Source organism: Mycteria americana, chromosome 1 (genome assembly GCF_035582795.1).
Source record: "Mycteria americana isolate JAX WOST 10 ecotype Jacksonville Zoo and Gardens chromosome 1, USCA_MyAme_1.0, whole genome shotgun sequence".
Taxonomy (NCBI): Eukaryota; Metazoa; Chordata; class Aves; order Ciconiiformes; family Ciconiidae; genus Mycteria; species Mycteria americana.
The window spans coordinates 15,585,008-15,598,340 of NC_134365.1; the positions used below are offsets into that span (position 1 = coordinate 15,585,008).

Genomic DNA, 13,333 nt, shown 5'->3' on the forward strand with positions numbered 1-13,333 from the left:
GGATCAGCAAAATTATGCAAAACATCCTGCTAGAAGAAGAAATGTAAACTGAGCCACTTACAGAGAGAAGCAGGCTGCCAACTTAATCTGATTCTACGACGACTGTAAACATGTACTTTTGGAACGTGAAACGATTCACATTGCCACAGATGCCGTCAGAGAAACACAGCAACGTGATTAGGTATTCTGCACACGGTAAAAAAATCAGGCAGATGACCTGCCGCAGCAAATACCAGATCAGCGCTCGCACACACCAACTGTTTTGACTACAGGCACTTGTTAAGCACCAAGTTTCAGGTCCTACCAGTTGGACACCAGAACTGATCCTGTGCCAAGAACAACAAGCGCTGAAAACGGCTGCAGGGTTTTTTTTCCTTTTTTTTATAATTGTTGATACAACTAAAGTAACTGCAGAAATGAACCAAAGTGCAAAATTAAAAGCAGCAAAAAACACAAGTGTATGTTTAGAGGAAGACACTGCATTTTTTCTTTCTTGATTCAGGAAAGAAGGAGGGTGTTTGTGTTTAACACAGTAGGACGAACCTGCTGTTTTCCTGAAAAATCTTCTATTTATGGAATAACTTGGCATTTGCCAGGGTAATTATAAGAGACAGGAGGAATAATCTCTAGAATATCACTAAATTACTCTTAAGTGGCCAAATCTCTTAAAAATGGCCAAATTCCATAAAAAGCCACACACTCAGCATTTCCCAGAACACTTCCATTCCTCTTCAGTAGAAAGCATAAAAAAAAAAAAAGAAGGGTCAAAAGGAACTCCAGCACGGCAAAAAAATGCTTCAAATAGTGCAATTAATCACACTAAATGTAAAATGAGGCTGCTGGGTACTTGTCTGCTTCTTTTACAAGGATTTTGAGATCTAAAGACGAAGATCCAAGGCATCACTGACGTGTCAGAGAGACAGGAAAACGATGGAAGAGTGAATACCTTGCCCTGGTGACAATGTCAGTCTTCACATCACTGAGCTGGAAGACCTAGATTTAACTCTGGTGTCAAGGCCTGTTTCTTCAGCTCTAAAAGGGGATATTAATGATTTAGGGTATTAACTTGATTTTAAAAAAAACCAAAAGAGTTGGAGATTTAAGTAGGAATTCATCACTTGTAATGACACTATTCCACACGTGTAATCAGTATTTGCCACCCGACACACTGCTACTGCAGAAAAAAATGACAATTTTCTACTGTAAGTCATACACATTTCTCAGCTCAGCAAGGCCAAAAATCCCCGGGCAAAAAAGAAACATCAGAACAAGTGAATCCCCGGTACACACTTTTTTGAGTGACACTCTACCAAAGGAAAGCAAGGAGAGCTTATGCACAGAAATTTCCCATTCTGCTGGAGGAGATGCTCTGCTAGTCCAACATGAAACTAGTGAGACATCCTGATGTGTCTGGGAGTGTCTGAGGTAAATACCATCTCACACCTCGTGTCCGGTGCTTATATACCACAAGGACAGCTCTCACCATCCTTTTGCACTGGCTTCTCTGCACTGGTACCTTATTACCCACTGATCAGTGGTAATGGCATTTCCACCATTTTTGTTCTCAGAGCAAGGAAATGTATTATCAGCCCTACACTTAGGGCAGGTATGTCAGGTGAAATGCTAAAATATTTATAGCAATCAAGCAACAGTACTTTCCTTCAAGCAAAGGTAAGCACAGCCAACAAATCAGAATTTTGTGGGTGATTTTATATGTGAAGAGAAATCTTTTATTTGGCTATTTGTTGGATGTAAGAAAAAAGTATCTTTACATTTAACACTGAAATATAACACGAGGAACAGCGCTCTAGTTTACTAAATACACAAACTTAAAAGCAACTCACCTATTCATTCCTCCAAACACCCAACTTAAATACTTTTACTCCAGACACACTGTCGCAAATAGAGGAAAATCTAGTATTGCTATCCTCTCATGCTTCGTATTGTGTAACAGACCCGTTTCCTCAGGCCTCAGGCAGATCTCAAGGTCATCTGACAATACGTTTTTTTTTTTAATTTACTTATACTTATCAGGTAAAATATTTCACTGTATACCTGTATCCATCTTTAATGGTATTTACGAAACAATAAAAAAAAGTAATTTATGTACATTACTGGTTTAAGAACTCATTGGATGTTTCCCCTCATCTATCATAAAACTATTACAAAAAACTGATATTTCTTTAATGGTTTACTTAATCCAAACAGATATAATGGCATTTCTTTTTACAGATAAGAAAAGATAAGCCACAGAAGAGTGAGATGGAACTACTGAGGTGGTTTGGCAAAAAACAATGCTGTACTATGACTCCAAGAAAACAAGCTATCGTTTTTAGGAGACTTATGTTCTTGATCTGTTTTTGTGCATAATATCATGTCAGATTTTATTCAAACTCAAGACAACACATCACCAGCTCATTTTATCATTCCTTAGAAGAAACTTGTACAAAAATGGTAATTTTACTGAAATTAGTCCAGAATAATATCTTTGCAGGACTTGTATATAACCTATTGTTTAAACCTTCTGGCTTTTTCAGCTCTAACTGTTATTTGGGATCCAAACCCAGCATCTGGTGAAACAATGTATTTCTTAACAAGCTGTTTTATAAGCAGAGTAATAATGAAAAATGTTTTTCTAAAAATCCGTGGGTTTGACCCCTAAATTTGCTCCATCTCTGTTACCCTGAGCTTCTCCTCCCCCCAGCACCCTCATCGTTTCATCCCGTATCCACAGTCCTTTGCTCCCCCTCAAAGAGACAGGATAAGCTCTGTCTGGTCTGTAGGTACACGTGTGACAACTGTCAGTACAAGCATGCTACTGCCACATGAAATACTGTTCTCTGGGGGCACGTTAATTAAGGTGTCTCTTCACAGTTGCTGATTTTCACAAGATAGCTGAAACTTCATATTTTTGAAGCCAAACTGGCAAAGTTAAAAATTCTTAGACAAAATTGGTATAATCACAAAAGCCTTATTGCTATTATTATTATTACTACTACTATCATTATTATAATAATTATAATCTTTTAGGAAACTCAAGCTGAAATTTATATATGAAATATTTTACTTGCTTTTCTGCGTTTGCCACTCCTCATGGATATTCCCAGGCATCAATTTAATCCCCTTGGAATATTCTGACATCTTTTGAAAATCCAGGTAATCAAACAGATCTGCCCAACTAAGGACACTGTTTTGTTTTGAAAAGTGAATGAGCTTATACTTAAGTTTCAATTTGCTCTATCAAACCCTGCTACAAAAGCAGCATAACTGTTAGTGCAGAATATTTCCTCATTCCAGACGTTTTAGATAAATCTGCTCACTCATCTTTCAGGCACATTATTTGCCATAGATAATAAAATCTATTATTTAGAATGCTGCAGAAATACCCGCAAGTGATAACGCCCTAATACACAGCCTCCAAAGTGAATGTGCAAAAGAATTCCTGAAGAGGTCACTTGTTCATGTTTCCCTCACTACATACAATAGCTCTTACAAACAAGAAACCAAACTCTCAACCTTCTACAGAACAAAACTGAACAGACAACACTGAAAGACATACCCAAATACAAAAGTGGGTCTGTAGGGCATTTTTATCTGTTCCTCTCCCTTAAAAATCTCTTTAGTTCTATATTTACATGCAACTCAAGCTCTAAAGACAGTTTCTACTTTAACTTGTAGAATTTATGACTTTCAACTGCGCAAACTAAAGAAACTCAGGCCTAACTGCACATGAATGAAATAGATGCAAATTAACCTCTGAGAGTCCAAGTGACAACTACTTCGTATTCTGCCTCTGAACGCGCTTCTTAACCATTCTTCACTGCAATGAACTTCATGTATTACAAATTACTTGTTTTGGATAAACTATTTACCTGTTCAAAATACTAACAGCTTTCCCATCGTTGCTCTAAATGGGAGAGAGTGTTGTATGTTTACAATTTTAAATGTCTGTTCTACATATGTAAAAGATTTCTTTCAGATGGCCTTTACTCATTTTTTTCAAGCTACTATATAATCAATAACAAATCGAGACTTCAAAATTTGTTGAAGCATGGTCAGTGTTTCAGATGCTGTGTGAAGAAAGGTAATTTCCAAGGCCACACAGCAATTAGAGTGCAGATCTGAATCTAAGGCATTCCAAGTTCATTCACCCACGCATGTTGCCTCTGTCATGTATTAATGTGGCAGGAATGGCACAGGGGAAAGAGACAGATAATTTCCATTACAACTACCTACCAAGGTGCATGAACTCCACAACATAGCACAGCTGTGACAGCACAGCTGTGCAATTCAGCTTTCCCCCCTACCACTTCCAATGCATTGAACAACCTGTCATCCCGTGCAGGTGGTTCCAACTTTCTATGCATCTTCTCAGAAGCACACACAGACTATATTTTAGAAAAACTTTTAGGAAAAAATAAATGTGTAGACGCTCACTAGCTGAAGACACGGGATATTTTTCCTACAAAGCGCTCTAATTACTTTCTAATTACTTACATAAGCTCATTGGGGGGGGCGGGGCATCACTTCTCATTAAAACAAGGCATAGCTCAACTCGGAACAATTCTTGCGAGTCTTAACGTGGACAGTAAGCAAAAAACCCAAGATCATTAGAAGTTCAACTTGCAAGCAAGTCCACATGAAGGAATAAGTTTTACCTGAAGACATTTAACTATGAGATATGCAACAGGAGGTCTCTGAGAACAAGCATGCAATAAACATCTTTCCAAGGTATCAAATGTTTGACATGTATCAGTCATTTTTGATTTAAACCACCCGAGTCAATTGGAGCATAGGTAAAACACATTAGGATGATTATTTCCTACCAGGGCTTAGCTGGCTTTTTATAGTGCTAGAACCTGGCTTCATCCATGCTTGGTGTAACATGTCACTTCAGGTGGGAAGAACGAATAGTACATCTGTTTGTCAAGACATGAGAGTAGCCTTTGGCCAGCCAAGAAATGATTACAGGGGGAGTAAGCTTGGAAGCTAACAGGAAGAAGAGAAAACAATTTTAAGACAAGGATTTCAAAGTGGGTTATTTATAGAGACCACTCAATTACCCATGGTCAGATTATCTGCACCAGAGATGCAGAAACAAATCAGCTCCAGCTGGGCTCATTAGCCTAGGTGCAGCTCAGTGCAAATGTTCCTATATCTCTAGGGACGGCATGGGTCCAGAAATTATGCAACAACTTTTTTATAGCATAAGACTGAAGTCCTTTTTTTTTCTGAAGTGAGCCACTTTGGTTGTCTCTGTATGGCACTTCCAAAGGCAAGCACATTGGGGAAAATGGCAAAGACTCCAGATGAAGCCACTGCCTTGCAGCGTTACCCCCGTGCTCTGGGTCCCAAGAAGTTTTATTAACTCAGGCACAGTGTCAAGCCCGAGCTGGCTGTGTGCATTCCTGCCATGCTGCGTCAGGGCTGCGTCCTCCGCCTGGACGCCAAGGAGCTGGAGAGCTCGGTGCAGACAAGCACAAGGGACTTGTGACAACGCAGGAGCCAGGCACCAGCCAGCATGGCAAACACTAATAAACCCAAATACAGCTGGGATGGCCTCCGTGCAGAGGGACTGAGCTGTGAGATCACTTGAGATTATGATTTACAGTTAAGTAATTTAAACCAGATATTCTAAATAAGGGAAAACTTTAAACACAAGTGCTTTCCTAACTGTAAGAAAAACACAGCAAGAGACAATACCAATCCAGCTTGAAGCTGTTTTCCTGGCCACAATGCCAAAAGTGTAATTGACAGTGAAATAAAAAGGTAGACAGGGAAGGAAATGGAAAAAATCCAACATTATATTTCCTACCTGCCAATTGCTTCCTCTGAATCAGACTATCTGTGTTCATGCTGAAGGGCTGAAACCTTTCTCCATCTGTCAGGAGATAGCAAACTCCAGAAGAGACTTTATGCTCTTTAGACTTTTCTGGAAGTTGTCCCTCCTCATCAAATTGATGCTGCTATAGTTGAAAGAAATCCTACTGTTTAGAGATAACAAGAGATACTTCTAAATTGGAGGAGTTCGAGATTCATTTTATTTTTTTCCAGCAACAGGAGTCACTTGACCAAAGAGGCAGGGAAAGGACAACAAGCAGGATACTGGCATGAAAAATCTCAGCTATAATCAGCTGACTCCAGCTTGATTACAGAGGAGGAACTAAACTCTGCGTTTGGCAAATGGATCACAGAGCAAGTCTTTTCTAAAGCTTTTTGCTGAGTCTGCCAATTGGTAGCTAGACAGTACAGCAGATTTAACCAGCAATGGCTAACAAGTGATCCAAAAGTAACTATGCCTGAGCTACCACCCCTGGGATTTGCGTACTGTATCTAAATACTGAGAGAAAAAGGTTTATTTACACTGAAGAGCACAACGTGTAGCAGGTAACTGCTCAAGTAGTTTCAAATGATAGCAAGAAACAGAGGGTCACAGAGTGTAGGATGACGTAGAGGAAGAGGGTTACCTATCCTACCAGAACATCACTGTAACACTTGTGGAAATCTGCAGATCATAAATCTACAACCTTATTACCCATCCTTTCCTTCTCCCTAGTCCCAAATGCCTTGATTCTCCAGGCTGCTTAAGGTCTGAAAAACAAGTAATTCAAGAAAAACAATAGTTCAAAAATCAAAATTCACTATGATAGATCTTATCAGAGAACTCTGGCAGTTTTAGTTCTTATTATTTCTCCTTACATTTCAGATCCCTAAATGCCTACTGCCTAAAAGGTGATAGCAGCAGTGGAAGTTACAGAGGGTTTGTCGTCTTTCTTTGCTGTCTTACCTTAGGGCATGAAGTTTATTCTTGGTATTGGGGACTAACATATTTTGGAACGTGTAACATTCAGCAAACAAAACCAGAAAACGTATCTTCTACTGTACAGTATTTGCAGGTCTCATGTATGGTACTTATCGTGGAATACATACTAATGAGGACAGCAGCACAAGCACCAGAAGGGAAAGGACTCAATTACTGTAAACAACTGGGAGCAAAAGACTGTTAAACATTCAACAACTCACATCAATGGAAGGTTTAAAAGTTTTCACCTCTTATTTGCTGTAACAAGATTAGGTCAACACTCCCCTCCTCCCCCCCTAAGCCCCATCAAACTGGGAAAGACCATATATGCAAAACGACTGCACTACCTCACTGAAAGTCTCAATTGCTGTAAGGTTTGAGGAAAGACACCCAAGGTATTTCCCCTTCCTGGGGGCTACTGCCACAGCAAATTTCAGCCTATAACTTCCAGGTAAACTGGCTGCATATCTGTCAAGCACATACATGTGAACTGCACTTACATAAACTTTCCGCTCCATTACTGCTCTCCCCACCCCAAGATATCAATTATAGCCAGGAACTTGATTAGCAACAGACTGTGAAACACTTTCAGAGAACTTCAGAGGTGGCACTTACAAAAGGACAGTGAAATTTTATGGCCTGAAGGCCCCAGAGCAAAAGCGTGGCGGCTGGCATCGGGCCTTGCATGTCACAGCTGCAGTCATACTGCAGATCAAACGGAGATGCAATTTCTATTTCTGCTCTTCCTCCCTTTCAAAACATTCCTGGCTCACCTTTGGCTTCAACCTGGTATTAATACACGGCTGCATTACAGTGTAGGAATAGAGACTGGGCACATTGTATAACATAACCTTGAGTCTTTCAGCAACTGCTTCCTAGAATAGGCTGCTCTCGTCCTGCAAGTACGGCGTGTGTTGCTGCCCCCAGATGTAGCCTCGTAGATTCTGTATATTGAAATAGGCTTGTTGAACCTGCTTTCACAAGCAATCTCGATTCATCCTGTATCAGGGACCTCTCTCTTTTTAACAATTTTATGCCAATTTACATGTCACAAATCTTACACACACACATCACAAAGCTTCCCCCCTCACCTTCCTGGTTAACTGTAAAATTATTAAATACTGTAGTGATATGGACTACTTTTGTATGACTTCTGCCTTCCTCTTCATAATTACCTGTCAAAATCTTTTACATAGTGAGTTTAAAACAAATTATTCTATGCTAGTTTTGTATTTTAATTAAACATAAAGCAATACCGGTCAGATACCTCAGGACATTTCTAGCTTTACAGAAATCAGAGCTCATTTAACAGCCATAGTATTTCACAGATATAGAGATACCACCTCCATCAGATGACACTGGTTTCAGGTAAACAAGTAGATTTTCTTTTTGACCCTGAAAACTCTAATGAAGTTTTCTAGCGTCACTTAGCATTTAAAAAATAATGTAATGGAGATACAGAACTTTAAGTTTTTCTCCTCCTAAGTTCATTAGTACAAATAGAGGGAGGCTGTAATCTATCCACACAGCAAGCAATTCAGCTGTAATTCATACTACAGCATAGCAGAGGTAAAGCGGTAATGCCGATATTAAACCTGATACTATATAGCCCTTAAAGCTTGCAGGTAATCCCTCTCTTTCCAAGAACTCCACACTGAGAGAAATCAGATATATTTAAAGAATAATTCAGTATCATGAAAGTACTCACTTCCTTTTAATTTAAACTTACACATCTAGAACCATATCAAAGCTTCCAAAAGCAAATGCTCAGCAATTGCCTTGTTCTTTAAAAAAGCTCTATGTAATATATATAAAGGAGTCCATAAAAAAGTTGACAGCTGCTAATTCAAGAGTCAGCACTTTCCCATTATAGTGGCACATTGTGTTTAAACTGCTTTGGTACCACTGTCATGTTATTAGTCAAATTAAAAAAAAACCCCTATGAATTACATATTTCTAAAACACTACCTATAACCAATGTAATCAGACACAGTTCGCACTATTTTTTTTTACCACATTGTTACTTGTGAAATATATGTGGCAGGGCAAAACATATAACATACAAATACATACTATGCATAAGAGAAAAATCACAATAACTTCTTTGCATATATGGGTCTAGCTGTTTCCAGTTACCTGCCTGTTTTTCTTTAACCTTTCCAAAGTGGCTGCAAATGGAGCTTAGTGTCTGCTCACAAGTTAAAAATCTTTGCAGTAATTTGTGTAGATTTGTGCAAATAAAAATCACAGACTGTATTAGATTCCAAGACTGTAAGCAACACAAGCTATCATATTTGCACAACAGCACGCTGATATAGTTGGGGAAAAAAAAAAAACCCAAAACACAGTACAGATAAGCAAGGGTCAAAGTTCTGGTTATGCTTGAAGTTTCAGTATTGGCACTTCCTGATCCGAGTCTAAAATACTCTTAATTAAATGTATTTTGTCCTTCTATGCTAAAGTAATGACCTACTCCTCCTCCCGCCCCCCCCCCCCCCCCCCCCCATCTACTTCTGATTTGCTCACTTACATTATTATAAACCATTAGGCCAGTTTTGAAAGGTCTTCAATCCACAGGAGGCATTGCCACAGTTAGTCACCCAGGCCAGAGCTGCGCTTAGCCTTAAGGGCTGCACGAAGCTCAGCCCAGGAGAAACCTCCCAGAGCGGGGCGGGAGCTGTGAAGGTACCCTTGCACCCTTTAACGTCTTGGCTAGTTTGGACACGGTAAGAGCTGCGGACAACCCTTAGATACATGCCACCTCCCTCCACATTACACAGGTATCTAAAACTGTGGATGTTTCTCTCCAGCAACAGTTGGGTCCTACAGCCTTGTAGGGCTCCTGCAACAGGTTTCTCGCGCCGCTAGTCCTCAGCGCCAACAAACCAACCCAGGGCCTTGAGCGAGCCGGACTCGCATTCAGACCCCGCTGCAAAACCCCCATCAGCGGCACCTTCCCCTGGTGTGCTGACAGGATCCCCTACGGAGACTCGGAGCCCGCCTTCGGCGGAGGCAGAGGCCGCCCCGCCCGCTGCCGGGCCGCCCGGCGCCGTTAGCGGCGGGGAGGCTGCCGGGAGAGGAGGGGCGGGAGAGGAGGGCCGGGAGCTCCCCCTCCCGGGCCCGCCGGCAGCGCCGAGCAGCGCGCCGTAAACAAGAGACATACCGACTGACGGACGCTCCCGGGGGGCATTAGTCTGTCTTTTTTTTTTTTTTTTTCTTTTTTTTTTACCCTCCTTACTCAACGCGACGAGCAGGAAAAGCCCAAACAGCAAAAAGCACAGGATTGGCACAGTAAATGCAAACATTTTCATCGTGAAAACCCCGTTTCATTTATCACTCGATTCTTCTCCTGAAAAGTTGTCAAACTCCTAATTTAGTTTAGGAAGGCTTACAGAGACCAAGTCCTTCGGCAAAGGAGCCGGCAGTACCGCAGCTTCAGCCACCTCCAGTGAGGTTACACGCTCTGTCCGCCTCTCCCAGGCTCTAGCACTTGCTAAACTCCATGGAATAATGCATGGTAACTGGGAATTAAAAATTAAGCTTCTGAGGATCTGATTATCTTTCATTTTTACACAGTGGTGTCCAAGTGGACCCAGAACTAAGATCCTGTTACAGTCAGCTGCTGGATAAACACGAAGTTATTGATCACCTATTTTTCTCCTTACAAGCACTCCGTACTCTCAGGTACGCAGATAGCAGAGCTACGGTGTCACCACCTGAAATAAAAAGCTACATCAACAAGCTGAGCTTTGCTGCAGCACAGCTCTGCATGTTAAAGCATCCCTCAGCCAAACTCTCAGCCAGCCGATCACCACTGAAAACAGCAGGTTCCCCGCTAACCAGAAACACTTCCTTCGGCATAACTGGCAAGATTTGGAATGGAAGTATGTTTAACGCTTACCTGATGCCATTACAAGTAATTTCTTTCAATCATATTTATTAGGGCAGCCCCTCGGCTCTCTCCACATACATCCAACTCCTCTTGAAGCTGAGTAGTTGTTGGCTTGTCCACTAAAACCAGCCAAACCCATCAATTTACTGCAGACCAGCATGGGACCCCAGTTTAAATGCAAATTTATTCTCACAGCTGTGTCCAACATGAAACACATTGACAGCAAGCTCACATCATAAGGTACTTACAAATGTCTTAGGATTAAGTTCTATATGTTTGCACACGTGTGTGGAGCACTGCTCCCCAGGAAATTAAGCTGAAATACGTCCTCTGGAGTGCTGTATTCCTTGGCTGCGCACCCTCCTCAACTCTGCTGGGATCCCAGTGGGGCAGGAGCAGGAATGGCCCCAATTTATTCAAGTTTCTTTCTTAATCACAGAATCATCTGCCTGAGGCCTTGGAAGAAGAGAGAAAGCGGACGGGGAGTGTGAAAACACAGAACCAGCACTCTCAGAGATTAGTCACAGTAAGTAAGCTCTTCAGCGAGCACTGCGGGTCCTTCTTGCAGTGGTTTCAGTAGGGCAGAAGACAGAACTGGATTCAAGACATCCTGACCCACTGGACCCAAAATGGAGCCCAGAAATTTAGCCAACAGATCTTTGAAGGTGCATAACCTGTTAGTTAGTGGGTTTTTTAAAATTTAATTTGAACATGGGGCTTGAAGTAAAAAATAAAACAGATTATATGTTTGGGGCATGAGCCCACCTAAGCAAAATAATCCTGAATGCTTCTGGGATTTCTGTGTAGGAAAGCATTCACTGCAGGTATATAGCCCTCACAGAAGAGGCAATCACTGAAGCCAAGGAATAATGAAACAAAACAAAATATGGAAAGAGAAATAAGCAGAAGAGAAACAAGTAATAGGTATAGAAATAATAGCTAAGTAATATCAACATGTAAATAAATAATAAGACAAATAGTTAAGTAAAAAGTTTAAAACTGACCGGAAAAAAATCCAGCAAAAGTATATGCTCCTAAAAAGCTCCAGCAAAACTGAGAAATTGAAGGCTGAAAAAAACTACAGGTTGTGTTGCATACCTCCATTATTTTATGGCTAGGATGTTATACACTGCTAACACCTATTTGTACGTCTCAGGTTCACGCCTGTGGAGCAGCTGTCAAAGCACGCTGTAACACATAATCCTGGGGATCCACGGGACTGCAAGGCTGCTGCAAAGTGAGTGGCGATTGCTGCCTCATGTGAGCATGTGATAAAGGTCATATCACAGGTCTTGAATGGCGAGTAAGTCATTGCATGGTTCTGACTGTTTAAAATATAACACGGGGTAATGTTAAGGAAGGGGTGACTCCCATGTAGAAACAAAACAACGCACCAGAATTTGGGGGGGAATCCATAGTAACGATGCAAACAACCTAGCAGAAGTAAATTCAAAATGATGCTTTCGCTATCTGAAAATAAAAATCCATCTTCTGAAGAGTGAGGCTATGTTAGCTTTTATTTTAAGATACAATCAGGATGTTGTCAGTTTTCTGTATCTTAATATTAGGCATCTCAAGTGATCCATCGATAGATCGCCTGAACCAAATATTTCAGGAAATGATAGCCAATGCTCTCATTTTCAATCTAAAAAGGGGAATTTATCAACAATATCAAGACACTTGATATATATAATAGGACTTCTTGAATATAAAAGGACTATACTTGAACATAAAAGGACTTCTATAGTTGAGATGAAGGCCACAGACATTTACCTCATAGATTAACTTCTTGTAAATGGTCGTCTTTATACAATGTGATACTAACAGAGACAGTTTGTGCTAATGACAGACAAGTTCTGCACTCAATCATACAGAGAATATATTGCACAGTAGATAATTATTTTCTAACTCTAGAATCTTAATACAGAAGTTTTAGGTACAGAATCCACAATCTGTAAAAAGGTTAAGAACGAAGAAAGCCAATAGAGGTACAATTCATTGTAGGTAATATGGGGGAAAAAAAGGATGTTTTTTGTAAAGGATCACTCTGCTCATCTAGCAGGCTTTAATTAAGTGGCTAAGAAATAAGGAGCAGCTGACCGGTTCCTTTGTAAACTGCTTTTTTTCAGGCTATAAATGTGGCTCTGGTAATAGTAGTACTACATAAAAACATTAAGGAGACTGCCTATTTACCAATGCCTGGATATAGACATTAACTTGCCTGATGTCAGCACGAAGTTTGGATATCAGGGTGTTTTTAAGACTACCTTGAAAAGAAAACATCTAATATCTGTAGCTAGTTTTTGACTGATGGAGCTGGGTTTGTCCCTATTGGAAAAAAAACCCCGATATGCTAGCAGCACTTCATAGCAACTTTTTTGTACTGTGCATCAGAATATCCCCATAGAATTTTCAATAGGAGGCCCCAAATTTAAATATTAAGTGCTTCCCTGATGGACACTGGCACTATCAGACAGCTTGCACATTTAAGCTACTTGAACTTGGGAACATTTCTTAGTACCCAGTACACAGAGACCGCCTAGTCTGGAATGCGTTCTGGGACTAAAACTTTAAAATGCAGAAACAAGAGTCCAATCTGTTGGGAGTATATATGTTTCTTGCTAAAGCTGTGCGGGCCT

General features: G+C 40.6%; 1 protein-coding gene across 3 annotated transcripts in view; it reads right to left on the bottom strand.

Annotated features, from left to right (window-relative positions):
* ATXN7L1 (ataxin 7 like 1) overlaps window positions 1–13,333 on the bottom strand; it is a 120,507-nt gene that overhangs the window by 42,470 nt on the left and 64,704 nt on the right. The window contains exon 1 of one of the 3 annotated variants that reach the window (XM_075491763.1): window positions 62–180. The exons of the other annotated variants lie outside the window; for them this stretch is intronic. The gene's annotated coding sequence lies outside the window, so the exon portion shown is untranslated. Of the gene's footprint in view, window positions 1–61; window positions 181–13,333 lie in introns of those variants that run through there. 3 annotated transcript variants of the gene reach the window in all.